At 40.7% G+C, this 27636-nt stretch overlaps 1 long non-coding RNA gene, 1 other non-coding gene and 1 pseudogene across 2 annotated transcripts in view; all 3 read right to left on the bottom strand.

Annotated features, from left to right (window-relative positions):
• LOC133247560 (uncharacterized) overlaps positions 1 to 27636 on the bottom strand; it is a 229048-nt gene that overhangs the window by 187660 nt on the left and 13752 nt on the right. The gene's annotated exons all lie outside the window — the stretch shown is intronic.
• LOC133248962 (U6 spliceosomal RNA) lies at positions 2792 to 2895 on the bottom strand. Its single transcript, XR_009736790.1, has one exon. It is a non-coding gene; the product is annotated as a U6 spliceosomal RNA (small nuclear RNA).
• On the bottom strand, positions 26813 to 26918 carry LOC133249025 (U5 spliceosomal RNA; annotated as a pseudogene).

The raw sequence follows: 27636 nt of genomic DNA, 5'->3' as shown, positions 1-27636 counted from the left end.
AAGTTAGCAAATAAAAATAAAATACAATGTTATTTCCAGACCACACAACCTCCAGCCAGTCTGTGTTCATTATGTCTGCCAGGTCTCTACTCAGGTTACCATCGGCATTGACTCTGATGTCCCCTCAGGTGAGAAATAAGTGCTTTTGTATGCCAGACATTTTACATGAATTGCCCTCCTGCTTTATCAATGGCTGGAAGAGGTCAGTGACTTACCTAAGTTCATAATGAGCCAGATTCAACCTCCTGTCTGAGGCACACGCCTGTACTCGTACCTACCACAGTCTGTGTGTCTAAACGTAAAAGATGACAGGGCTTTGAAAATACTAGAAGGGCTTTAAGCAAGGACTAGACTCTTCCACCAGGCTGTTTTATACTTTAGGGATTGCCTCCCACACACACACATACACACACAAAAGCTCAAACCTTTCCTCCTAACACTTATCAAGATTAGTTTTCTGTTTTTCCACTCCTCTTCACTTTCATTGTATTTGCTGACTTATGATGGAATTGCTCTTAATTACTAACTCCTGCTTTGTACTAGACTTTCCCACTAGATCCTCTTCTGGTGATTTAGTTGCTCCTTTTGTATCCCTTTCTGCCAGTCTTTCCAGTTAATATTCTGAATGAAGTACTCAGTGGCTCATGACAATTAATGTCACATTGTTTTTTTTTTTCTTTTTCTGTCCCCAGGTATAGGTTTGACCTTCGTTTCATGTTTAGCAATCATAGCAGTGTCAGGACTCGAAGGTTTTCAAAACAGCTTCTGTAGTACCTCTGCGGTTGGATCCCTGCTCACCTCTTTCTGAGGAAGTGATTGGAGTAGCTGTCTGTAGCTAGTCTTCAAGACCACGCCTGGAAGGGGTCTTTGGACTGGCTTTAAGTCCTGTTTGAAAAAGCAACCCAATCAGCTGACTTCCTTGTGCAATGTGTTAAACTGTGAACTTTGCCTGAGTGTCAGGAGTGGCTGTCCCTGGTTCCTTTATTCAGCTGATGACAATACTCCTGGGTATTGTCAGACTCCTGAGGTCTTTGTTCTCACCAAACCTTTTTTGTCCTGGGGCCAGTTTTTGGTTAGTCCCCATGTGGTCAAAGTCTGGATTGTAAATCCATTCAGATAAATGACAGTGCTTTTTTTGAGGGGGGGGGGGTGTTTTTGGTATCCAGCTTGACCTAAAATCAAGAGGACCTGCATAGCATTCCAGATTGAGCACTTCACTATCAAAAATACTAATATCATCTGGCTTGAAGAACCATCAGATCTGAACCATCTGATTAAGAACAAAGGCCATTGTTTTTTAGATTAATAGAAATACACTGTTTATAATATCCATAAAATATGGTAAGGTCACAAATTCAAAATTTGTTCATTTGGGGGGAATTCTGTACTGGTACTCTGTTAAAATAGAACAGTAGCGCTCTCTTAGTACAGGTTAATTCCAGGTAGTTACTGAAGGGAATGGACATCTACTTGCCAGTGACTGCTAACCACATGGAGTGCCAGTTAACACCAGGGGTATCAAAGGAGTGTCTTCTGAGATCTGAAAAATAAAGTGGGTTAAGTATTTCAGCAGAGAAGAACTTCCAAAGGTTAGTGAAAGCTGTGTTTTCCAAGGGCCCTCTGTAGGTAGGGCTTTTAACAGGTTGATGAAGGGCTGTAAGTTAGGTGTAGTAAGTGCCTGCCCAGCTGGGAGCCATGTGTGAAGTTGTGACACCCTCTCTGCATTTTGCTGACATTCAGTTCATTTGTTAAAAGATATAAGAATTTCTTAGGGTTGATGTAAAGTACCAACTGGTCTTCCCTAGTGGTTCAGTGGTAAAGAATCCACTTACCAATGCAGGAGACCCAGGTTCAATCCCTAGGTTGGGAAGATCCCTTGGAAAAGGAAATGGCAACCCACTCCAGTATTGTTGCCTGGGAAATCCCATAGATGGAGGAACCTGGTGGGCTCTGGTCTGTGGGTCACAAAGAGTCGGACACAACTTAGCGACTAAACAACAACAAAATACCAGCTATGTAGCTTCTTCCCTTTCAGATAACTTCTTCCTGAGTTTTTGGAATCTTGTGTAATTTGGGCTTCGTTCACTATTCCTCTGTCAAAATTAGATCTTGACGTTTTCTCACTGTTTAGAATGCCTACATTTCTGTCTCTTGGCTTGAAGACCATTTCTTATATTGTCTTCACAAGAAGGCTAATTGGTAGTGGGGCAGCAGGGGAGAGGAGACACTGTGGTTTATAATCTGACCAACACAGGCAGTTATTGATTTTAGCTTTATGTAAGGTCCTAGGTTGAGCATTTAGCACTTTGTAAGACATGGCCATAAGTAACTTTCTATCACATTTTCAGATCTCCATGTTGGGTTAATACCCATTGGGTTATTCCTTTACTTCACACAATCCCAGTAACCCTGATAGTAATTAGAAGTGAAATGAATACCTCTGCCTTGAACATTTCAGGAAAAGAAATTCTAACAGTTTTGTAACTAAAAGCAAACTACAATGTTGAGTATGGGTATTGGCTTTATTCTATCCTTTGATTCTTAACATTAATCAGTCAGCTTTCACATTAATGAAAGTTGGCCTAGTTATTCCAGAATAAAAAGAAACCAACTCTTACCAGGTCTCATACTGTGATGTCATATTATTCAATTTTATGATGCTGGTTCCTGAAAGCAGATGAAGTCATAAGAGTGACTCAGATCGTGGGCTGCTCTTACATTCAGCAGACTTCTGTTTTTGTTGAGGGGGTGGGGGGTACACTGAAGCCCTTTTTTGTATCTCTAATTTTTAAAAAGTATGAAACGTTTCACTAATCTGTATGTCATCCTTGTGCAGGGGCCATGCTGATGTCTATATCATTCCAATTTTAGTATATGTGCTGCTAAAGCAAGTACTGCATCTCTCATTTTTGAATGGCCTCTGATGGGACTTTCTTTTGGACTGGTTTCATTCTAGATCTATGCTAAAATCATCTTTCATAAAGAAGCCTCAGTTTATAGTTAAAAATTTATTTTTAAGTGTCTAGCAGACCACATAATGCACCGAAATTTTTCAGAATGATATGTTCAAGGGCTCCATTGCAAAAGGCTTGCTTTATTTCTCTCTTAATTATACTGATTTGAATTTTGGTTATTTTTCCTTTTAGGAAGATCAGGTCCATATGTATGGTGATAGGAAACTGTGACCATTCGGAATAAACAGAGGTCCTGGGAATGAATAGAGATTTTGCCTTATAAGATTTCCTATTACAAAGCTCTTCCTCCCTCAGATACAATAACATTCCCTACAACTGAAAAGTAGAGAATGCCTTTTGAGGCACTCAAAATCTTTGAATTTGACCAACAGTGCTGTTGCAAAGTATATTTTAATTGACAGCATTAGGGTTTTTGTACAAAGTAGTAATGGTATTCATGGAAAGTTATTCCTTAATCTGTGAGAAATGTTCTTAAATTTAGTTTTAAGTGTCTAAGGACTAGTGTTGTTAACATAAGAAGATAAATGTCCAGGATCCTTATTAAGAGGAAGCAAAGAGTATTTAAACTGATGCACCAGTAGAACTTGGTGGGAATATATGGCTCTTTTGTTTTACCCCCACTTAAGTCCCACTGACTTTGTGAAATTCCTGTGTTTGCATCATCTGTTCCTGGAAGTTCTTCTGCCCTGGCTCTGTGTCATCTGAGTCATTTGATTTAGAAAGTGCTCTTCATAGGACCCTGTTCACTGCTGCACTTTTCAATGAATTAAAGTTTATTTCTGTTCTAGTGGGAATGTGTCCTTAGTTTTAGTCCACGAGTAGTAAATTTGACAAGATGTGGGGGTTTTTTTCTGCTGTAAATTGTTTAATGCTTAAATCATTCACCTAGTACTGGAGACAAGCTGTTTCTATGGGGTACTATAGTCCCTCCCTGGAAAGCTCATATATGTATCCCTGCTGACCAGTCTCTTTGATAAGCACCATGCATAAAATCCTTCCTGATAAATATTTATGCATTTACAGTTTGAAGAAAAAAAGGAAAAGAAAAACTTACCTTGACCAGCTTTAATTAGATAAACTAAATTCACCTTCATATAATATGCAAGATGGCGGAATAGAAGGACTTGCACTCATCTTCTGAGAGAAGTCAAGAATTACAACTTGCTGCTGAACAGCCATCAAAAGGAAAATGTTGGATTCCACCAAAAAAATATACCCCACATGCAAAGGCAAAAGAGAAACCCCAACAAGACAGCAGAAGGGGCAAAATCACGTTTAGAATCAAACCCCATACTGCCAGAGATGCTCAGAGAGCTCAAACAAAACCTTGTGCACACTAGGAGAACCCACAGAGACTGAGCCAGACCTGCCTTTGAGTGTTTGAGTGTCTCCTGTGGAGGTATGGGTCAACAGTGGCCTTACATGGGCAGGAACTCTGGGTGCAGCAGACCTGGGTATGGCAAAACCCCTTTGAAGGAGGTCACCATTAACCCCACCATAGAGCTGCCAGAACTTACACAGGACTAGGGAAACAGACTCTGGGAGGGCACAAACAAAATCTTGTGTGCACCAGGATCCAGAAGAAAGGAGCAGTGACCCGACAAGAGACTGAGAGTGTCCAGGAGTCTCTGGCAGAGGCATAGGTCAGTGGTGGCCTGCTGCAGGGTCGGGGGCATGGGACCTCTTGTAGGAGGTTGTCATTATCTTCATTACCTCCACCATAGTTTAACCTCAGATCAAACAACAGGGAAGGAACACAGCCCTGTGCATCAACAGAAAATTGGATTACAGATTTACTGAGCATGGCCCTGCCTATGAGAATAAGACCCAGTTTCCCCCTCAGTCAGTCTCTCCCATCAGAAAGCTTCCATAAACCTCTTGTCCTTATCCATCAGAGGGCAGATAGAATGAAAATCACAATCACAGAAAACAAATCAAACTGATCACATGGACCACAGCCTTGTTTAGATTAGATCTGCTAGAGTGCCTGAAGAACTATAGACAGAGGTTCCTGACATTGTACAGGAGTCAGTGACCATCCTGAAGAAAAAGAAATACAAAAAGGCAAAGTGGTTGTCTGAGGAGGCCTTACAAATAGCTGAGTAAAGAAGAGAAGCAAAAGGCAAAGGAGAAAAGGAAAGATATACCCATTTGAATGCAGAGTTCTGAAGAATAGCAAGGATAGATAAGAAAGCCTTCCTCAGGAATCAATGCAAAGAAATAGAGGAAAGCAATAGAATGGGGAAGACTAGAGATCTTTTTAAGAAAACTAAAGATAACAAGGGAACATTTCATGCAAAGATGGGCACAATAAAGGACATAAATGGTATGGACCTAGCAGAAGCAGAAGATATTAAGAAGAGATGGTAACAACACACACAGATCAGATCAGATCAGATCAGTCACTCAGTCATGTCCGACTCTTTGTGACCCCATGAATCGCAGCACACCAGGCCTCCCTGTCCATCACCAACTCCCGGAGTCCACCCAGACTCACGTCCATCGAGTCAGTGATGCCATCCAGCCATCTCATCCTCTGTCGTCCCCTTCTCCTCCTGCCCCTAATCCCTCCCAGCATCAGAGTCTTTTCCAATGAGTCAACTCTTCACATGAGGTGGCCAAAGTACTGGAGTTTCAGCTTTAGCATCATTCCTTCCAAAGAAATCCCAGGGCTGATCTCCTTCAGAATGGACTGCTTGGATCTCCTTGCAGTCCAAGGGACTCTTAAGAGTCTTCTCCAACACCACAGTTCAAAAGCATCAATTCGTTGGCACTCAGCCTTCTTCCGAGTCCAACTCTCACATCCATACACGACCACAGGAAAAACCATAGCCTTGACTAGACGAACCTTTGTTGGCAAAGTAATGTCTCTGCTTTTGAATATGCTATGGCAGAAAGTGAAGAGGAACTAAAAAGTCTCTTGATGAAAGTGAAAGTGGAGAGTGAAAAAGTTGGCTTAAAGCTCAACATTCAGAAAACGAAGATCATGGCATCCAGTCCCATCACTTCATGGGAAATAGATGGGGAAACAGTGGAAACAGTGTCAGACTTCATTTTTCTGGGCTCCAAAACCACTACAGATGGTGACTGCAGCCATGAAATTAAAAGACGCTTACTCCTTGGAAGGAAAGTTATGACCAACCTAGATAGCATATTCAAAAGCAGAGACATTACAATACACACAAGAGCTATACAAAAAAGATCTTCATGACCCAGATAACCACAGTGGTGTGATTACCCACCTAGAGCCAGACATCCTGGAATGTGAAGACAAGTGGGCCTTAGGAAGCATCACTATGAGCAAAGCTAGTGGGGGCAATGGAATCCCACTAGAGTTATTTCAAATCCTAAAAGATGATGCTGTGAAAGTGCTGCACTCAATATGCCAGCAAATTTGGACAACTTAGCAGTGGCCACAGGACTAAAAAAAAGTCAGTTTTCATTCCAATCCCAAAGAAAGGCAATGCCAAAGAATGCTCAAACAGCCGCACAATTGCACTCATCTCACACACCAGCAAAGTAATGCTCAAAATTCTCCAAACCAGGCTTCAACAGTACGTGAACCATGAACTTCCAGATGTTCAAGTTGGTTTTAATAAAGGCAGAGGAACCAGAGATCAAACTGACAACATCCTTTGGATCATCGAGACTTCCAGAAAAACATCTACTTCTGCTTTATTGATTACACCAAAGCCTTTGTGTGGATCACAACAAACTGTGGAAAATTCTGAAAGAGATGGGAATACCAGACCACCTGACCTGCCTCCTGAGAAATCTGCATGCATGTCAAGAATCAACAGTTAGAACTGGACATGGAACAACAGACTGGTACCAAATCTGGAAAGGAGTATATCAAGGCTGTATATTGTCACCCTGCTTATTTAACTTATATGCAGAGTACACGATGAGAAACACTGGGCTGGAAGAAGCACAAGCTGGAATCAAGATTGCCAGAAGAAATATCAATAACCTCAGATATGCAGATGACACCATCGTTATGGCAGAAAGTGAAGAAGAACTAAAGAGCCTCTTGATGAAAGTGAAAGAGGAGAGTTGGCTTAAAGCTCAATATTAAGAAAACTAAGATCATGGCATCCAGTCCCATCACTTCATGGCAAATAAATGGGGAAAAATGGAAATGTGACAGACTGTTTTGGGGGGCTCCAAAATCACTGAAGATGGTGATTGCAGCCATGAAATTAAAAGATGCTTGCTCCTTGGAAGAAAAACTATGACCAACCTAGACAGCATATTAAAAAGCAGAGACATTACATTGCCAACAAAGGTCCATCTAGTCAAGGCTATGGTTTTTCCAGTAGTCATGTATGGATATGAGAGTTGGAATATAAAGAAAGCTAAACATCGAAGAATTGATGCTTTTGAACTGTAGTGTTGGAGAACACTTGAGAGTCCCTTCGACTGCAAGGGGATCCAACCAGTCAATCCTAAAGGAAATGAGTCCTAAATATTCATTGGAAGAATGATGCTGAAGTTGAAACTCCAATACTTTGGCCACCTGATGTGAAGAACTGACTTCTTGGAAAAAACCCTGATGCTGGGAAAGATTGAAGGCAGGAGGAGAAGGGGACAACAGAAGATGAGATGGTTGGATAGCATCACCGACTCAATGGACATGAGTTTGAGGAAGCTCTGGGAGTTGGTGATGGGCAGGGAAGCCTGGCGTACTGCAGTCCATGGGGTCACAAAAAGTCAGACACAACTGAGCAACTGAACTGAACTGAAGCTCACCTTCAGAGGTCCCTTGCCTTGATGTTCAGTCACATAATCCACTGCCTTAAATGAGGAGTGAAGTCCTACTGGGGTTGACACACTTTTTCTTAAAGGAACAGTTAGTATTTTACATTTGCAGGACATGTCTCTATTGTAGATACTTAATTCGGCTGTTTCAGTACAAAAGTAGCCACAGACAACACACAAATGAATATGCACGACTATGTTCCAACAAAACTTTACCCAAAAAAAGAAAAAAGCCATAATTTGCCAATCCCAGACCTAGTAGATTGCCTCTTAGAAGTTCTGAACACCAAGCAGAAAAACAGGAGGTGAAAAGACACCCATTAAGTTTCCAGACTACCATCAGAAAAACAAGTACTTGGGTTTATCACAATATCAAGTCACCAAGGGAGAGGAGAATGTTTATTTGCATAGACTCAAAGTGAGGGTAAGTACAGACTACTCCATCCATTTTTTCTAATTTGCACCCTCTCTGTTCCCACTGAGACTGTACCCTGCCCTCTGGAAATAAACACCATAGAGATATAGTATTTGTTTCATCTTTCTCTACCCACCATGGGTTTAATGGGATAGTCATATGTATAACTTGAAGTCTGTTGTGGCAAGAGCAGCGTAAGGCCCCAAGCTGAAAGCTTGATGCAGAGACCTTTACTGATGGCCTAGGGATTCCTACATAAGACAAGATTTACATATGGGAGATGGGAGCTGGCTTCAGGAGGACACAGAGCAGATGACAGTTCTAAATCTCAGTTTGAGAGGAAGATTTCATGACACCTTCAGCTGGTGAGACCTGAGATCTAGATCTTCGTGACATGCTGTGAAATGCTGATAGGTCTTCAAAGGGCAGTGAAATACAAAGAATGGTTGTGATTAGCATTTATTGTGATAAAAAGGGCCCTGTAGACTAGGTTTTTTCCTCAGCTTCATTTATTCAAGCTCACAAAGCTAATTAGTCAAAAAGTCAAGATTTCAAAGATCTGGTTTTGAAGACATCTTTCTACTAAACTGCTGTCTTTGTGATCTAAGTACTTTACCCTCCCTTATATATCTGAGTGCCTACTCTGCCTGGAAATGAGCTGGGTTATGAAGAAATTATTTTCTTTCTGACCTCCAGGACATTATCATGTAGATTGAAAGAAAACTTATCCCTGATATCTGTATTTACAGGGAAAACACAGTTTCAGACTAAGAAGGGGAGTTGACACTACCATTCAAATGATTTCTTGTCCTGCTCCACAGCCTGATTTTTGAAAATAAAGTGAAAAAGATCTCCTCTGACAAACCTTTAACTAGACTCACCAAGAATAAAAAGGGCTCAAGTAAAATCAGAGATGAATGGGGTGATATTACAACTAATACCACAGATATGCAATGGATCATAAGAGAGTAGCACAAACAAGTAGATGTCAACAAATTGGATAACACAGAAGAAATGGATAAATTCTTAGAAACATACAACTTTCCAAGACTGAATCATGAATAAATAGAAAATATGAACAGTCTGATCACTAATAAGGAGATTGCATGCGTGCTAAGTTGCTTCAGTCATGTCTGATTCTTTGCAACCCTATGGACCATAGCCTGCCAGGCTCCTCTGTCCGTGGGATTCTCCAGACAACAATACTGGAGTGGGGAGGCGGTCCTAAGATGGCAGAGGAATAAGACGGGGAAACCACTTTCTCCCCAACAAATTCATCAAAAGAACATTTGAACACAGTAAATTCCACAGAACAACTTCTGAATGCTGGCAGAGGACATCAGGCACCCAGAAAAGCAGCCCATTGTCTTCAAGAGGAGGTAGGAAAAAATATAAAAGATAAAAAGAGAGACAAAAGAGGTAGGGATGGAGATCCGTCCCAGGAAGGGAGTCTTTAAAAAGAGAGAAGTTTCCAAACACCAGGAAACACTCTCACTGGCAAGTCTGTGCCAAGCCTTGGAACCTCAGAGGGCAACATAACCGAGAGGATAAATAAATAAATAATTACAACCCACAGATTCATGCCGAAAGGTAACACTCAGTGGAGAAGCAGTGCAGATGCCCCGAGTCCGCCACTAGCAAGCAGGGGCTGGGCAGGGAGGCATGGGCTGCATTGCTTAGAGTAAGGACCAGGCCTGAATGCCCATAGGGCAATCTGAGGGAACTAACTTGAGATAGCAAACCAGACTGTGGGATAGCTATCCCGTGAAAAGCCCTAACCTAAGACACCACCAGGCCCGCTCACAGAACAAAGGACTGAGCAGAGCTAGCCGGCTGCGGACTGGCCCATCCCCTGCCAGTGACAGGCAGGCGAGGGCAGCCAGAGCCAGAAGGGAGCAATCGCGGCCCCAGAGAGGCATCATCTACCAAACTGCAAGCAGGCTTCATTGCTAACCAAGACTTATTGGGATTCTGGACGGTCGACACCCGCCGGAAGGGTTGCAGCCAGAGATCAGCTCCCCAGAAGAGACACACGGCACACCTGAGAAGGTGTGCCAGTTGTACACCCAGAAAACCGAGCAGCAGGGATGGGGAAGGCAATAAGTCATAGTGACCACAAGTCACAGTGATCTTGCTCACCAAGCACCTGGTCACCTGAGCTGCTTGGACCTGGGAAGAGCACAAAACGCAGGCCCAACGGAGTCTGCGCCTTTGTGGAGTACCTGAGTACCTGAACCTGAGTGGCTTAGACCTGGGAAGTGCACTCAACCCAAGGCCTGCCTCAGACAGTTCCCAGCAGAGCAACCTAGAGCCTGAGCAGTGTAGACAGGGAAAGCACACATGCTATGAGCGGGGGCAAACCCAGTGTGGCCGAGACACTGGGAGCACATGCCAGTGTTATTTGTTTGCAGTGTTCCTCCCTCCCCACAGCACAACTGAACAAGTGAGCCTAAAAGAGTGTCCACCACCGCCCCCTTGTGTCAAGGCTGAAATTAGACACTGAAGAGACCAGCAAACAGAAGAAGCTAAAACAGAGGGAACCGCCTTGGAAGTGACAGGTGCAATAGATTAAAATCCTGTAGTTTGCACCGACTACATAGGAAGGGGCCTATAGATCTTGAGAAGTATAAGCCGGATCAAGGAACTATCTGAAAATGAACTGACCCCGCACTGAACACAACACCAGAGAGAGTCCTAGGTATATTTTTACTATTATCATTCTTTAAATTAAAAAAAAATTTTTTTAATTTTTAAGTCCTCTATTTTATTCCTTTAATTTTCATTTCTGTAACCTATTATTACTTTGCAAAAAAAAAAGACTATTTTTTAAAGCAAACTTCATATATATATATATTTTATAATTTTTGTGACTTTGTTTTTTTCTTCAATATTGTATTTTTGAGAATCCAACCTCTACTCTAGATTTTTAATCTTTGCTTTTTGGTATTTGTTATCAATTTTGTACCTTTAAGAACCCAATCTTCAGTACCCATTTTTACTTGGGAGCGAGATTACTGTCTTGACTGCTCTTTCCCTCTTTGGACTCTCCTTTTTCTCCACCAGGTCGCCTCTATCTCCCCCCTCCCCCTTCTCTTCTCTACCCAACTCTATGAATCTCTTTGTGTGTTCTAGACTATGGAGAACACTTAGGGAACTGATTACTGAATGGATCTGTCTCTCTCCTTTTGATTCCCCTCTTTATCCTCCTGGCCACCTCTGTCTCCTTCCTCCCTCTTTTCTTCTCTGTGTAATTCTGTGAACATCTCTGAGGGGTCCAGACTGTGGAGAGCACATAAGGAAGTGATTACTGCTTGCTCTCGCCCCTTTTGATTCCCCCTCTTCTCCTCCTTGTCATCTCTATCCCCCTCCTCCCTTTTCTCTTCTCCATGTAACTCTGTGAACCTCTCTGGTGTCCCTCATTGTGGAGAAACTTTTCATCTTTAACCTAGATGTTTTATCATCAGTGCTGTATAGATATGGAGAAGTCTTGAGGCTACTGTAAGAATAAGACTGAAAACCATAGGCTTAAGTCCAAATCCTGAGAACACCAGAGAACTCCTGACTCCAAGGAACATTAATTGATAGGAGCTCATCAAACACCTCCATACCTACACTGAAACCAAGCACCACCCAAGGGCCAACAAGTTCCAGAGCAAGATATACCATGCAAATTCTCCAGCAACACAAGAACATAGCCCTGAGCTTCAATATACAGGCTGCTCAAAGTCACTCCAAACCCATTGACATCTCATAACTCATTACTGGACATATCATTGCACTCCAGAGAGAAGAAATCCAGCTCCACCTACCAGAACACTGACACAAGCTTCCCTAACCAGGAAACCTTGACAAGCCACCCGACCAACCCCACCCACAGTGAGGAAACTCCACAATAAAGAGAACTCAACAAACTGCCAGAATACAGAAAGGCCACCCCAAATACAGCAATATAAACAAGATGAAAAGGCAGAGAAATACCCAGCAGGTAAAGGAACAGGATAAATGGCCACTAAACCAAACAAAAGAGGAAGAGATGGTGAATCTACCTGATAAAGAATTATTAATAATGATAGTGAAAATGATCCAAAATCTTGAAAACAAAATGGAGTTACAGATAAATAGCCTGGAGACAAGGATCGAGAAGATGCAAGAAAGGTTTAACAAGGACCTGCTGCTGTTGCTGCTGCTAAGTCGCTTCAGTCGTGTCCGACTCTGTGTGACCCCATAGACGGCAGCCCACCAGGCTCCCCTGTCCCTGGGATTCTCCAGGCAAGAACACTGGAGTGGGTTGCCATTTCCTTCTCCAATGCATGAAAGTGAGAAGTGGAAGTGAAGTCGCTCAGTCGTGTCTGACTCTTAGCGACCCCATGGACTGTAGCCCACCAGGCTCCTCCATCCATGGGATTCTCCAGGGCAAGAGTACTGGAGTGGGGTGCCATTGCCTTCTCCTAACAAGGACCTAGAAGAAATAAAAAAGAGTCAATATATAATGAATAATGCAATAAATGAGATCAAAAACACTCTGGAGGGAACCAAAAGTAGAATAATGGAGGCAGAAGATAGGTTAAGTGAGGTAGAAGAACGAATGGTAGAAATAAATGAAATAGAGAGGAAAAAAGAAAAAATGAATTAAAAGAAATCAGGATAATCTCAGAGACCTCTGGGACAATGTTAAATGCCCCAACATTCGAATCATAGGAGTCCCAGAAGAAGAAGACAAAAAGAAAGACCATGAGAAAATACTTGAGGAGATAATAGTTGAAAACTCCCCTAAAATGGGGAAGGATATAATCAGCCAAGTCCAAGAAACCCAGAGAGTCCCAAACAGGATAAACCCAAAGTGAAACACCCCAAGACACATATTAATCAAATTAACAAAGATCAAACACAAAGAACAAATATTAAAAGCAGCAAGGGAAAAACAACAAATAATACACAAGGGGATTCCCATAAGGATAACACCTGATCTTTCAAAAGAAACTCTTCAGGCCAGGAGGGAATGGCAGGACATACTTAAGGTGATGAAAGAAAATAACCTATAGCCTACATTACTGTACCCAGCAAAGATCTCATTCAAATATGAAGGAGAAATCAAAAGATTTACAGACAAGCAAAAGCTGAGAGAATTCAGCACCACCAAACCAGCTCTCCAACAAATGCTAAAGGATCTCTAGACAGGAAACACAGAAAGGGTGTATAAACTTGAACCCAAAACAATAAAGTAAATGGCAATGGGATCATACTTATCAATAATCATCTTAAATGTAAATGGGTTGAATGCCCCAACCAAAAGACAAAGACTGGCTGAATGGATACAAAAACAAGACCCCTACAAGAGACCCACCTCAAAACAAGGGACATATACAGACTGAAAGTGAAGGGCTGGAAAAAGATATTCCATGCAAAGAGAGACCAAAAGAAAGCAGGATTAGCAATACTCATATCAGATAAAATAGACTTTAAAACAAAGGCTGTGAAAAGAGACAAAGAAGGACACTACATAATGATCAAAGGATCAATCCAAGGAGAAGATATAACAATTATAAATATATATGCACCCAACATAGACACACAGCAATATGTAAGACAAATGCTAACAAGTATGAAAGGGGAAATAACACAATAATAGTGGGAGACTTTACCACTTTAACACAATAATAGTGGGAGATAATAACACAGTAATAGAAATTAACAATAACACAATAATAGTGGGAGACTTTAATACCCCAGTCATACCTATGGATAGATCAACTAAACAGAAAATTAACAAGGAGACACAAACTTTAAATGATACAATAGACCAGTTAGACCTGTATCTATAGGACATTTCACACCAAAACAATGAATTTTACCTTTTTTCTCAAGTGCACACGGAACCTTCTCCAGGATAGATCACATCTTGAGCCATAAATCTAGCCTTGGTAAATTAAAAAAAATTGAAATCATTCCAAGCATCTTTTCTGACCACAATGCAGTAAGATTAGATCTCAGTTACAGGAGAAAAACTATTAAAAATTCCAACATATGGAGGCTGAACAACACGCTGCTGAATAACCAACAAATCACAGATGAAATAAAAAAAGAAATCAAAATATGCATAGAAATGAATGAAAATGAAAATACAACAACCCAAAACCTGTGGGACACTGTAAAAGCAGTGCTAAGGGGAAAGTTCGTAGCAGTACAGGCATACCTCAAGAAACAAGAAAAAAGTCAAATAAATAACCTAACTCTACACCTAAAGCAACTAGAAAAAGAAGAAATTAAGAACCCCAGGGTTAGTAGAAGGTAAGAAATCAGAAAAGTTAGGGCAGAAATAAACGCAAAAGAAACAAAAGACACCATAGCAAAAATCAACAAAGCCAAAAGCTGGTTCTTCAAGAAGATAAGTAAAATTGACAAACCATTAGCCAGACTCATCAAGAAACAAAGGGAGAAAATTAAACTCAATAAAATTGGAAATGAAAATGGAGAGATCACAACAGACAACACACAAATACAAAGGATCATAAGAGACTACTATCAGCAACTATATGCCAATAAAATGGACAACTTGGAAGAAATGGACAAATTCTTAGAAAAGTACAACTTTCCAAAACTGAACCAGGAAGAAATAGAAAATCTTAACAGACCCATCACAAGCATGGAAATTGAAACTGTAATCAGAAATCTTCCAGCAAACAAAAGCCCAGGACAAGACGGCTTCACAGCTGAATTCTACCAAAAATTTGGAGAATAGCTAACACCCATCCTACTCAAACTCTTCCAGAAAATTGCAGAGGAAGGTAAACTTCCAAACTCATTCTATGAGGCCACCATCACCCTAAGACCAAAGCCTGACAAAGATGCCGAAAAAAAGAAAACTACAGGCCAATATCACTGATGAACATAGATGCAAAAATCCTTAACAAAATTCTAGCAAACAGAATCCAACAACACATTTAAAAAATCATACATCATGACCAAGTGGGCTTTATCCCAGGGATGCAAGGATTCTTCAATATCTGCAAATCAATCAATGTAATACACCACATTAACAAATTGAAAAATAAAAACCATATGATTATCTCAATAGATGCAGAGAAAGCCTTTGACAAAATTCAACATCTATTTATGATAAAAAAAAAAAACAACCCTCCAGAAAGCAGGACTAGAAGGAACATACCTCAACATAATAAAAGCTATATATGACAAACCCACAGCAAACATTATCCTCAACGGTAAAAAATTGAAAGCATTTTCCCTAAAGTCAGGAACAAGACAAGGGTGCCCACTCTCACCACTACTATTCAACATAGTTTTGGAAGTTTTGGCCACAGCAATCAGAGCAAGAAAAGAAATAAAAGGAATCCAAATTGGAAAAGAAGTAAAACTCTCACTGTTTGCAGATGACATGATCCTCTACATAGAAAACCCTAAAGACTCCACCAGAAAATTACTAGAGCTAATCAGTGAATATAGTAAAGTTGCAGGATATAAAATCAATACACAGAAATCTCTTGCATTCTTATACACTAATAATGAGAAAACAGAAAGAGAAATTAAGGAAACAATTCCATTCACCATTGCAACGAAAAGAATAAAATATGTAGGAATATATCTACCTAAGGAAACAGAAGACCTATATATAGAAAACTATAAAACACTGGTGAAAGAAATCAAAGAGGACACAAATAGATGGAGAAATATACTGTGTTCATGGATTGGAAGAATCGATATAGTGAAAATGAGTATACTACCCAAAGCAATCTATAAATTCAATGCAATCCCTATAAAGCTACCAACAGTATTTTTCACAGAGCTAGAGCAAATAATATCACAATTTGTATGGAAAAACAAAAAACCTCAAATAGCCAAAGAAATCTTGAGAAAGAAGAATGGAACTGGAGGAATCAACCTGCCTGACTTCAGGCTCTACTACAAAGCCACAGTCATCAAGACAGTATGTACTGGCACAAAGACAAAAATATAGATCAATGGAACAAAATAGAAGGCCAGAGATAAATCTATGCACCTATAGACACCTTATCATTGACAAAGGAGGCAAGAACATACAATGGAGAAAAGACAATCTCTTTAACAAGTGGTGCTGGGAAAACTGGTCAACTACTTGTAAAATAATAAAACCAGAATATTTTCTAACACCATACACAAAAATAAACTCAAAATGGATTAAAGATCTAAACGGAAGACCAGAAACTATAAAACTCTTAGAGGAGAACATAGGCAAAACACTCTCCGACATACATCACAGCAGGATCCTCTAGGACCCACCTCCCAGAATATTGGAAATAAAAGCAAAAATAAATAAATGGGACCTAATTAAAATTAAAAGCTTCTGCACAACAAAGGAAACTATAAGCAAGGTGAAAAGACAGCTTTCAGATTGGGAGAAAATAATAGCAAATGAAGCAACTGACAAACAACTAATCTCAAAAATATACAAGCAACTCCTGCAGCTCCATTCCAGAAAAATAAATGACCCAATCAAACAATGGGCCAAACAACTAAACAGACATTTCTCTAAAGAAGACATACAGATGGCTAACAGACACATGAAAAGATGCTCAACATCACTCACTATCAAAGAAATGCAAATCAAAACCACAATGAGGTACCATTTCATGCCAGTCAGAATGGCTGCTATCCAAAAGTCTACAAGCAATAAATGCTGGAGAGGGTGTGGAGAAAAGGGAACCCTCTTACACCGTTGGTAGGAATGCAAACTAGTACAGCCACTATAGAGAAGAGTGTGGAGATTCCTTAAAAAACTGGAAATAGAACTGCCTTATGACCCAGCAATCCCACTACTGGGCATACATGCCTAGGAAACCAGAAGGGAAAGAGACACGTGTACCCCAATGTTCATCGCAGCACTGTTTATAATAGCCAGGACATGGAAGCAACCTAGATGTCCATCAGCAGATGAATGGATAAGAAAGCTGTGGTACATATACACAATGAAGTATTACTCAGCCATTAAAAAGAATACATTTGAATCAGTTCTAAGGAGGTAGATGAAATGGAGCCTATTATACAGAGTGAAGTAAGCCAGAAAGAAAAACACCAATACAGTATACTAACGCAAATATATGGAATTTAGAAAGATGGTAATGATAACCCTGTATGTGGGACAGCAAAAGAGACACAGATGTACAAAACAGTCTTTTGGACTCTGTGGGAGAGGGTGAGAGTGAGATGATTTGGGAGAATGGCATTGAAACATGTATATTATCATATGTGAAATGAATCGCCAGTCCAGGTTCGATGCATGATACAAGATGCTTGGGGCTGGTGCACTGGGATGACCCAGAGGGATGGTACGGGGAGGGAGGTGGGAAGGGGGTTCAGGATGGGGAACACATGTACACCCGTGGTGGATTCATGTCAATGTATGGCAAAACCAATACATATTGTAAGGTGATTAGCCTCCAATTAAAATAAATTAATTTATATTAAAAAAAAAAAAAAGAATACTGGAGTGGGTTGCCACGCCCTCCTCAAGGGGCTCTTTCCGACCCAGGGACTGAACCTACATCTCTTAAGCCTCCTACATTGGCAAGTGGGTTCTTAACCATTAGCACTACCTGGGAAGTAAGGAGATTGCATGTAATCAAAAAGCTTCCCAATGAACAAAAGCCTAGGACCAGGAAGCCTCACTGGTATATTCTACCAAGCATTCAAGGTGGAACTAATACCAGTCTTTCTCAAACTCTTCCAAATGTAGAAGAGGAAGAAACACTTCCAAACTCATTTTATGAGGCCAGCATTACCCTCATACCAAAACCAAACAAGTACACCACAAGAAAAGGAAATTATAGGCCAAAACCCCTGATAAATATAGAGCAAAAATCCTCAACAAAATATTAGCAAACTGAATTCAGCAACACATTAAAAGGTACATAATCCATGATCCTTAGTATAAGGATGTAAGAATGGTTCAATATACACAAATCAATTGTGATATACCACATTAACAAAATGAAGGGTAAAAAATATGATCATTTCAATTTATGTAGAAAAAGAATTTGATAAATAAAATTAAACATCCTTTATGATAAAAATTTCCATTGTGGGTATAGAGGAAACAGTGTACCTCAACATAAAAAGTCATAGATGACAAGTCCACAGCCACCATCCTCTTAAATAATGAGACACTGAAAGCTTTTCCCCTAAGATGAGGAACAAGACAAAGATGACAACTCTTGCCAGTTAAGACTCGATGCATTTACAGTCACGGCCCAGATTCAATTCAAAGTTGGGGAACTAAGATCCTGCAAGCTGTACATTGCGGCAGGAGAAAATAAAGAGAGACCAGAATATGAAGAAAAGGAAACACTTGTGCACTGTTGGTGGGAATGTAAATTAGTATAGTCACTATGGATAACAGTATGGAGTTTCTTAAAAAATTTAAAATACAACTACCATATGATCCAGCAATCCTACTGCTGGATATTTATTTGAAAAAAAAAATGCTAATTTGAAATCCCATTTTCATTGCAACATTATTTATAATAGCCAAGGTGTGGAAACAATCTATGTATCTATCAATGGATGAATGGAAAGAGAAGATGTACTATGGATGGAGGTTCATGACATTATATAGGAGACAGGAATCAAGACCATCCCCAAGAAAAAGAAATGCAAAAAATCAAGATGGCTGACTGGACTTACAAATAGCTCTGAAAGCAAAAAGCAAAGGAGAAATAGAAAGATATACCCATTTGAATGCAGAGTTCCAAAGAATAGCAAGGAGAGATATGAAAGCCTTCCTCAGTGACCAATGCAAAGAAATAGAAGAAAACAATAGAATGGGAAAGACTAGAGATCTCTTCAAGAAAATAGATACCAAGATACCAAGGGAACATCTCATGCAAAGATGGGCTTAATAAAGGACAGAAGTGGTAGGGACCTAACAGAAGCAGAAGACATTAAGAAGAGGTGGCAAGAATACACAGAAGAACTCTACAAAAAGATCTTCACGACCCAGATAATCACAATGGTGTGATCACTCACCTAGAGCCAGGCATCCTGGAATGTGAAGTCAAGTGGGCTTTAGGAAGCATCACTACGAACAAAGCTAGTGGAGGTGATGGAATTCCAGTTGAGCTATTTCAAATCCTAAAAGATGATGCTGTGAAAGTGCTGCACTTAATATGCCAGCAAATTTGGAAAACTCAGCAGTGGCCACAGAACTGGAAAAGGTCAGTTTTCATTCCAATCCCAAAGAAAGGCAATGCCAAAGAATGCTCAAACTACCGCACAATTGCACTCATCTCACACGCTAGTAAAGTGATGCTCAAAATTCTCCAAGCCAGGCTTAAGCAATTCACAATGAACTGTGAACTTCCAGATGTTCAAGCTGGTTTTAGAAAAGGCAGAGGAACCAGAGATCAAATTGCCAACATCTGCTGGATCATCAAAAAAGCAAGAGAGTTCCAGGAAAACATTTATTTCTACTTTATTGACTATGCCAAAGCCTTTGACTGTGCAGATCACAACAAACTGTGGAAAATTCTGAAAGAGATGGGAATACCAGACCACCTGACCTGCTTCTTGAGAAACCTGTATGCAGGTCAGGAAGCAACAAGTGAGAACTGGACATGGAACAACAGACTGGTTCTAAATAGGAAAAGTAGTATGTCAAGGCTGTATATTGTCACCTGCTTATTTAACTTATATGCAGAGTACATCATGAGAAACACTGGGCTGGAGAAGCACAAGCTGGAATCAAGATTGCTGGGAGAAATATCAATAACCTCAGATATGCAGATGACACCACCCTTATGGCAGAAAGTGAAGAACTGAAGAGCCTCTTGATGAAAGTGAAAGAGGGAGAGTGAAAAAGTTGGCTTAAAGTTCAACATTCAGAAAACTAAGATCATGGCATATGGTCCCATCACTTCATGGCAAATAGATGGGGAAAGAGTGGAAATAGTGGCTGACTTTATTTTTCGGGGCTCCAAAATCACTGCAGATGGTGATTGCAGCCATGAAATTAAAAGATGCTTACTCCTTGGAAGGAAAGTTATGACCAACCTAGACAGCATATTGAAAAGCAGAGACATTACTTTGTCAACAAAGGTGCATCTAGTAAAGGCTATGTTTTTTCCAGTGGTCATGTTTGGATATGAGAGTTGGACTGTAAAGAAAGCTGAGTGTCAAAGAATTGATGCTTTTGAATTGTGGTGTTGGAGAGGACTCTTGAGAGTCCCTTGGACTGCAAGGAGATCCAACCAGTCCATTCTAAAGGAGATCAATCCTGGGTGTCCAGTGGAAGGACTGATGTTGAAGCTGAAATTCCAATACTTTGGCCACGTGATGCGAAGAGCTGACTCATTGGAAAAGACCCTGATGCTGGGAAAGATTGAGTGTAGGAGGAGAAGGGGACGACAGAGGATGAGATGGTTGGATGGCATCACTGACTCAACAGACATGAGTTTGGGTAAAGTCTAGGAGTTGGTGATGGACAGGGAGGCCTGGCGTGCTGCGGTTCATGGGGTCACAAAGAGTCAGACACAACTGAGCGACTGAACTGAACTGAACTGAACTGAAGGCATTATGCTAAGTGAAACTAGTCAGAGAAAGACAAATACTTTATGAACCAACAGGGACTTCCCTGGTGGTCCAGTGGTTAAGAGTCCACAATCCCACTGCAAGGGTCCAGGTTCGATCCTTGGTCAAGAAACTAGATCCCACATGACACGATTTAAAAAAAAAAAAAAAAGATCCCAAATATTGCAACTAAAGATCCCACATGCCCCAGTGAAGATAAAAGATCCCAGGGCCACAACAAAGACCGGCATGGCCTAAATAAACAACAACAACAGGAAAGAAAACCAAGCTTACAGGTTTGGAGAACAGATGAATGGTTGCCAGAAGGTGGAGAAGGGGTTGGGGAGTGGGAGAAATAGGTGAAGGGGGTCCAAAGGTACCAACTTCCAGTTACAAAAGAAGTCATGGGGATGTGACATACAGCACAGTGACTATAGTTAACAATACTCTATTGCATGTTTAAATTTGCTAAGAGTACATGTTTAATGTCCTAAACACAAGAAAAACTTTTTGTAACTAGGTATGGCAATGTATGACTAATATAACGACCAAACCTGGTTTACCAAGAGAAACTGGGACAAACCTTTTGCCAAAACCTATCCAATTGTAGGTACCCAGACAGGGCAAAGCTGTCCAGTGGTAGAGGCTCTACTTGTCTTTGCGGTCTCTCTCTGCCCCTGATAAAAGGCCCATTGGTATATTCAGTCCCCTGGTATATAAGTACCCATTATGGACTAACTACAATTGCTTTGTTTCTTAACTTGAAATTTTAAGAAAGTCGATCATATAAAATGATCAACAGCCTTGTATCCAAGTCTAACTAAAATCCAATTAGCCATGGTCAAGGCACAGGGTCCTTTCCAGGGATAAATGAAGCAGGCAGAGAGTCTCTTTGCAGCCTGGCCATTACTCTCAATGTGGAAGTAATTTGTTTAAAGAGAGAGAACTGTGCACATGGATATATCCTTTCAATCTATCAAATACTCTGCAGAGCTCTAAGATTTACAGTTAATATTTGAAAATCATGCGGTGCTTGTTAAGGCAGCAGATTCTCAGGGCTTAGTGGTAGCTTTGGAGTGGAGTACAGAAAAATCTTTCTTTGAAAAATCACCTCTAGTAATTCTGCAGGTGGTCCATAAAGAAACATAATAATAGCTTCATTTTAGTCTTGAAATATCATCCAACAAACCTTAGACACTGCCCTTTTCCAACTACTAGCTTCATAGCAACTTTTCTCCTGAGACCTACTATGCCTCTGCTTGGATCACCTTACTTGCAAAAGAACAAAAATTTTAAAAGCAAGATGCGGGTGAGGGTGACACAGACATGACACAGGGGACAGGAATATCATTCCTGGCCTCATCCACACCCTGCACACTAACTCTTTGTCTTCCTTGAAGCACATACCCTTCCCCAGCACACAAAATCCCAGAGAAAGTTTATCTGGAAGAAAGGCAATGAGGTTTGGGCTTCCCTGAAGGCTGACAGACATGTTCTCAATTTCTAAGTATCTCAGAAGTATTTTCTTGTGTATTCTCAGATAAGCATCTTTTATCAATCACGCAGGTAGTGACATACTCAGTTTTACCTAAAAGTGGTGGACTAGGAACATTTTCCTTGAGAGATCACACATGCAAGAAAAAGATTTGAATTTAAGTTGTTGCCTCCCATAATTCAAGGATTCTAACTGGTGGCAAGATGCCTCAGGGTGCTGCTCCAGAATGACTAGAACTTTAGCAAATTTTCTCACTTGAAAATCAGAACATCTTCTCAGTTAAAGTCTCCTAGAACTCTTCAGAGAAAAGGAATGGCACGGGGATTAATTAATCTCCTGTGTCCACACCGGGTGGCTAAAACGAGGGGAGGGTGCACACATTAGGCAACAAGCAGACCTGTGGCTGCTGAAGACAGAGGAGCATTCACGGTAAGCCTCCTAGCTTAGAAAAATTAAAACCAACTCTCCTGGATAAAGGAACTCTCTCCCAGACACAAAGCCAAAACCCAGCTGCTTCCAAAATTTACAGAGTCCTGATGTTTTCTGTTTGTGTGCAAACTTATAAAAATGCCAAATACTCACCTTTCTCAGAAAGAGGAAGAGGAACTTTCTGAGTTCAACAGCCACCAAGTGAGTAACAAATAACTTTGGAAACTTTAAGATCAGAAGGTCTGTCGTCTACCTGGTCATTCTCAGCTTGTAGAATTAAAGAGAAAGATATGGCAAAAAACAAACCAAAATGAAACCAAAACCCAAAAACTCCCCCAAATCCAAAACAACAAAAATTTAAAAAAACACAAAAACCTACAGATGGAATTAATACAGTTCACTTGACAGTTATTTATTATCCTGCCCACTTCTTTCCAGCACCATTTCCATCATCACCACACCGGCCCCTCTTCTCCCCCAGTCCTTATACAGCTGCTTTCTTAATTAAGCACTGAATTAAGCAAGTAGTGATTCACTCCAGACAAGGGTATACTTTCAGGAATTTGCATACTCAAGTTTCCTGTGTTTCTTTGGAGAGGCTCATTCTTGATGAGGAAGAAAGCATTTGGTGGCTCCTAGAAACTGTGACTTCCCCCTGGAGCTATTCTTCGCCTGCTTCCAGGGAATTCCCCTACTAACAATGAGCACAATGAACACAGGGTTTGATTATCTGCCCTGCCAGCTTCTTGCATGCAACAGAACCTATAAACAAAAATACAGGTAGGCATCTGCTTCTATGGAACTTAGTATAACCACTTAAATGGAATGCTAAATGTACAGCAACAATAAAAGGAAGGATGATAGAGCATTTTGACATCAAGCCTGTCCTTCCGTTTCCCACAGATCCCAACTGCTTTCAAATGAACTGCCCATTAGAGGCATTCAATCCCAAAGAAAGGCAATGCCAAAGAATGCTCAAACTACCGCACAATTGCACTCATCTCACACGCTAGTAAACTAATGCTCAAAATTCTCCAAGCCAGGCTTCAGCAATATGTGAACTGTGAACTTCCTGATGTTCAAGCTGGTTTTAGAAAAGGCAGAGGAACCAGAGGTCAAATTGCCAACATCTGCTGGATCATCGAAAAAGCAAGAGAGTTCCAGAAAAACATCTATTTCTGCTTTATTGACTATGCCAAAGCCTTTGACTGTGTGGATCACAATAAACTGTGGAAAATTCTGAAAGAGATGGGAATACCAGACCACCTGATCTGCCTCTTGAGAAATTTGTATGCAGGTCAGGAAGCAACAGTTAGAACTGGACATGGAACAACAGACTGGTTCCAAATAGGAAAAGGAGTACATCAAGGCTGTATATTATCACCCTGCTTATTTAACTTATATGCAGAGTACATCATGAGAAACGCTGGACTGGAAGAAACACAAGCTGGAATCAAGATTGCTGGGAGAAATATCAATAACCTCAGATATGCAGATGACACCACCCTTATGGCAGAAAGTGAACAGGAACTAAAGAGCCTCTTGATGAAAGTGAAAGAGGAGAGTGAAAAAGTTGGCTTAAAGCTCAACATTCAGAAAACGAAGATCATGGCATCGGGTCCCTTCACTTCATGGGAAATAGATGGGGAAACAGTAGAAAGAGTGTCAGACTTTATTTTTGGGGCTCCAAAATCACTGCAGATGGTGATTGCAGCCATGAAATTAAAAGATGCTTATTCCTTGGAAGGAAAGTTATGACCAACCAAGATAGCATATTCAAAAGCAGAGACATTACTTTGCCAACAAAGGTTCATCCAGTCAAGGCTATGGTTTTTCCTGTGGTCATGTATGGATGTGAGAGTTGGACTGTGAAGAAGGCTGAGAGCCGAAGATTTGATGCTTTTGAATTGTGGTGTTGGAGAAGACTCTTGAGAGTGTCTTGGACTGCAAGGAGATCCAACCAGTCCATTCTGAAGGAGTTCAGCCCTGGGATTTCTTTGGAAGGAATGATGCTGAAGCTGAAACTCCAGTACTTTGGCCACCTCATGCGAAGAGTTGGCTCATTGGAAAAGACTCTGATGCTGGGAGGGATTGGGGGCAGGAGGAGAAGGGGACAACAGAGGATGAGATGGCTGGATGGCGTCACTGACTCGATGGACGTGAGTCTGGGTGGACTCTGGGATTTGGTGATGGACAGGGAGGCCTGGCGTGCTGCGATTCATGGGGTCGCAAAGAGTCAGACACGACTGAGTGACTGAACTGAACTGAACTGAATGGGCCCTTATTAGGGAATTTTACTGAAAAATTGAGTAGAGCTTACAGAAATAGTGGTGCATGAGAAGGGTGGCCTTTTACTCACTCTCAGAGCGGCCGTGGGGATGTTGACAATACCTTTTTCAAGGGGAGAAAGTGAGTTAATACATACTAAGCTTTTCAGCATAATGCCTGGAACATGGCAAGCCCTGTGTCTGAATTTGCTATTACAATACAGAAAGTCCCCCACTTCACGATGGCTTAAGGTGTTTCAACTTTACAATGGTGTGGAAGATGTATGCATTCAGTAGAGAATATACTTGGAGTTTGAAATGTGATCTTATCCCAGACTAGTGACATTTTTTGTTTATGAGAGTAAACAACTGATACAACTATTTTGTACCCAGACTGCCATTCTGTTTTCCATTTTGGGGAGTGTATTCAATATATTACATGAGATATTCAACACTTTATTCTAAAATAGGTTTTGTGTCAGATGATTTTGCCTGACTGTAGGCTAAATGTATGCGTCCTAGGAAAGTTTAAGGTATGCTGATCAGAACTATGATGTTTGGTAGGTTAGGTGAATAGAACCCATTTTTGACTTTATTTCTAATTTATGATGGCTTTATGTCTGATTCTTTGTGAACCCATGGACTGTAGCCTGCCAGGCTCCTCTGTCCATGGAATTCTCCAGGCAAGATTACTGGAGTGGATTGCCATTTCCTTCTCCAGGGTATCTTCCCTACCCAGGGACTGAACCTGGGTCTCTCTTGTTGCAGGCAGATTTTTTACCTTCAGGGAAGTCCAGTATCAGAATGTTATCCCACAGGAAATCAAGGAAGATCTGTATATAGACTCTTCTCTTCTTTCAAAAACACAAAACTCCTGATAAAAATCACCTGGCAGAGGCCCAGAATAGTGTAAATTCATGAGAACTAATTTTGAAACATAAGAATATTCATTTAGACAATTATCAACTGGTAGCAAATTCCTAGGGCAGGAACCTAACTACTTTTAAGGGATTAAAAATCCTAAAACATTCCCTTGGAATGTTTGGCACCTTAGGCCGAACTTAGAATAGTTTTTAAAGATATTGAAGAGAACAGTTATATTCTTATAACTATTAAGCAAGAATTTGTTGTTGTTTTTCAGTAGCTAAGTTGTGTCTGGCTCTGCAATGCCATGGACTGTAGCCCGCTCGGCTCCTGTCCTTAGAGTTCTCCCAGCAAGTGAGTTCTCCCATTTCCTTCTCTAGCTAAGTAAGAATCAGTTCAGTTCAGTCGCTCAGTCATGTCCGATTTTTTGCAACCCCATGAATTGCAGCACGCCAGGCCTCCCTGTCTATCACCAACTCCCGGAGTTCACTCAAACTCACGCCCATCGAGTTGGTGATGCCATCCAGCCATCTCATCCTCTGTCGTCCCCTTTTCCTCCTGCCCCCAATCCCTCCCAGCATCAGAGTCTTTTCCAATGAGTCAACTCTTTGCATGAGGTGGCCAAAGTACTGGAGTTTCAGCTTTAGCATCATTCCCTCCAAAGAAATCCCAGGGCTGATCTCCTTCAGAATGGACTGGTTGGATCTCCTTGCAGTCCAAGGGACTTTCAAGAGTCTTCTCCAATACCACAGTTCAAAAGCATCAATTCTTCAGCGCTCAGCTTTCTTCACAGTCCAACTCTCACATCCATACATGATCACTGGAAAAACCATAGCCTTGACTAGACAGAATAGTTGGATATGAATGCTGTTTCTGACAGATGGAACAAGTTAAGTTTACCCCCTCAGATGGCTGAAGCCTTTTACCAATATTTATGGGATGACTTTTTAAGATTTTTACTTATCTTTTTTAAAATTTATTTTTAATTGAGGGAAAATTGCTTTACAATGTTGTGTTGTAATGTTACTATTTTACAGCGATGCAAATTAGACGTAATTATACATATATCATCTCCCTCTTGATCTCAGAATTATTCTTCTCCACAGAAATCTTTAGTAAAAAGTGAAAGATTTATATGATAGGAAGAGAAACCAGAGTATTACTTGTCTTTAATAGATATCTTATTGGGGACCTGGCAAGGGAGTTTATGGCACTGGAGTTATGAAAATATTAAATAGCATTTTGCTTTTTAAAATCTCTCTCTTTTTTTTTTTTTCCCCGTCCCAAGGTTGCTTTAGCCAACAACTATCTTTTTGAATGCCTACATTTCAAATATATAAGATCAATATTTCAAGGGATTAGGAATTGTAGATTTTATCTAAGAAGGAAGTCAGGGACATATTTGCCTGTTAGCAGAAATCCAGGATAATTGCTATAATCTTTTTCTTTTCTTTAATGATAGGAAGATTAGTTGAGTATTTTTTGTGTATTAAGTGCCATCCCCAAATACACAAAAGTCTGGACCTGGTAGGTTCTGCTTACAGAGTAAGGGACAATAAATCAAGCTTTTTTGTAAATGTTCTGGACCTCTGTTAAAGCAGTTTCCTGGCTATCAGTATTTACATAAGTTTTTTACACTGGCTGAGTGCCATCTGTAGTTCTTGACATTTGTTCTCTGATCTTCCCCTCCTAATCTTGTAGAAGCAATAAAGGCCCCTTATGACAAACTCCCCTGACAGCTGGCCTGGTTGGACAAAAAGAAGCTTGCCTGTAACTTCATGTCTTAGGCGTGTAGCTGGCTGGCTAGCTGCTAATACAAGACTGACAGACAACCTGCATCACCCAAGTGGCAGAAAGCAGGGGTGCCGGAAGCCAGCA

This window comes from Bos javanicus, chromosome 5 (genome assembly GCF_032452875.1).
Source record: "Bos javanicus breed banteng chromosome 5, ARS-OSU_banteng_1.0, whole genome shotgun sequence".
Classification (NCBI taxonomy): Eukaryota; Metazoa; Chordata; class Mammalia; order Artiodactyla; family Bovidae; genus Bos; species Bos javanicus.
Note: the sequence above shows the minus strand (reverse complement) of the source record. Positions and strands in the feature narration are given on the sequence as shown.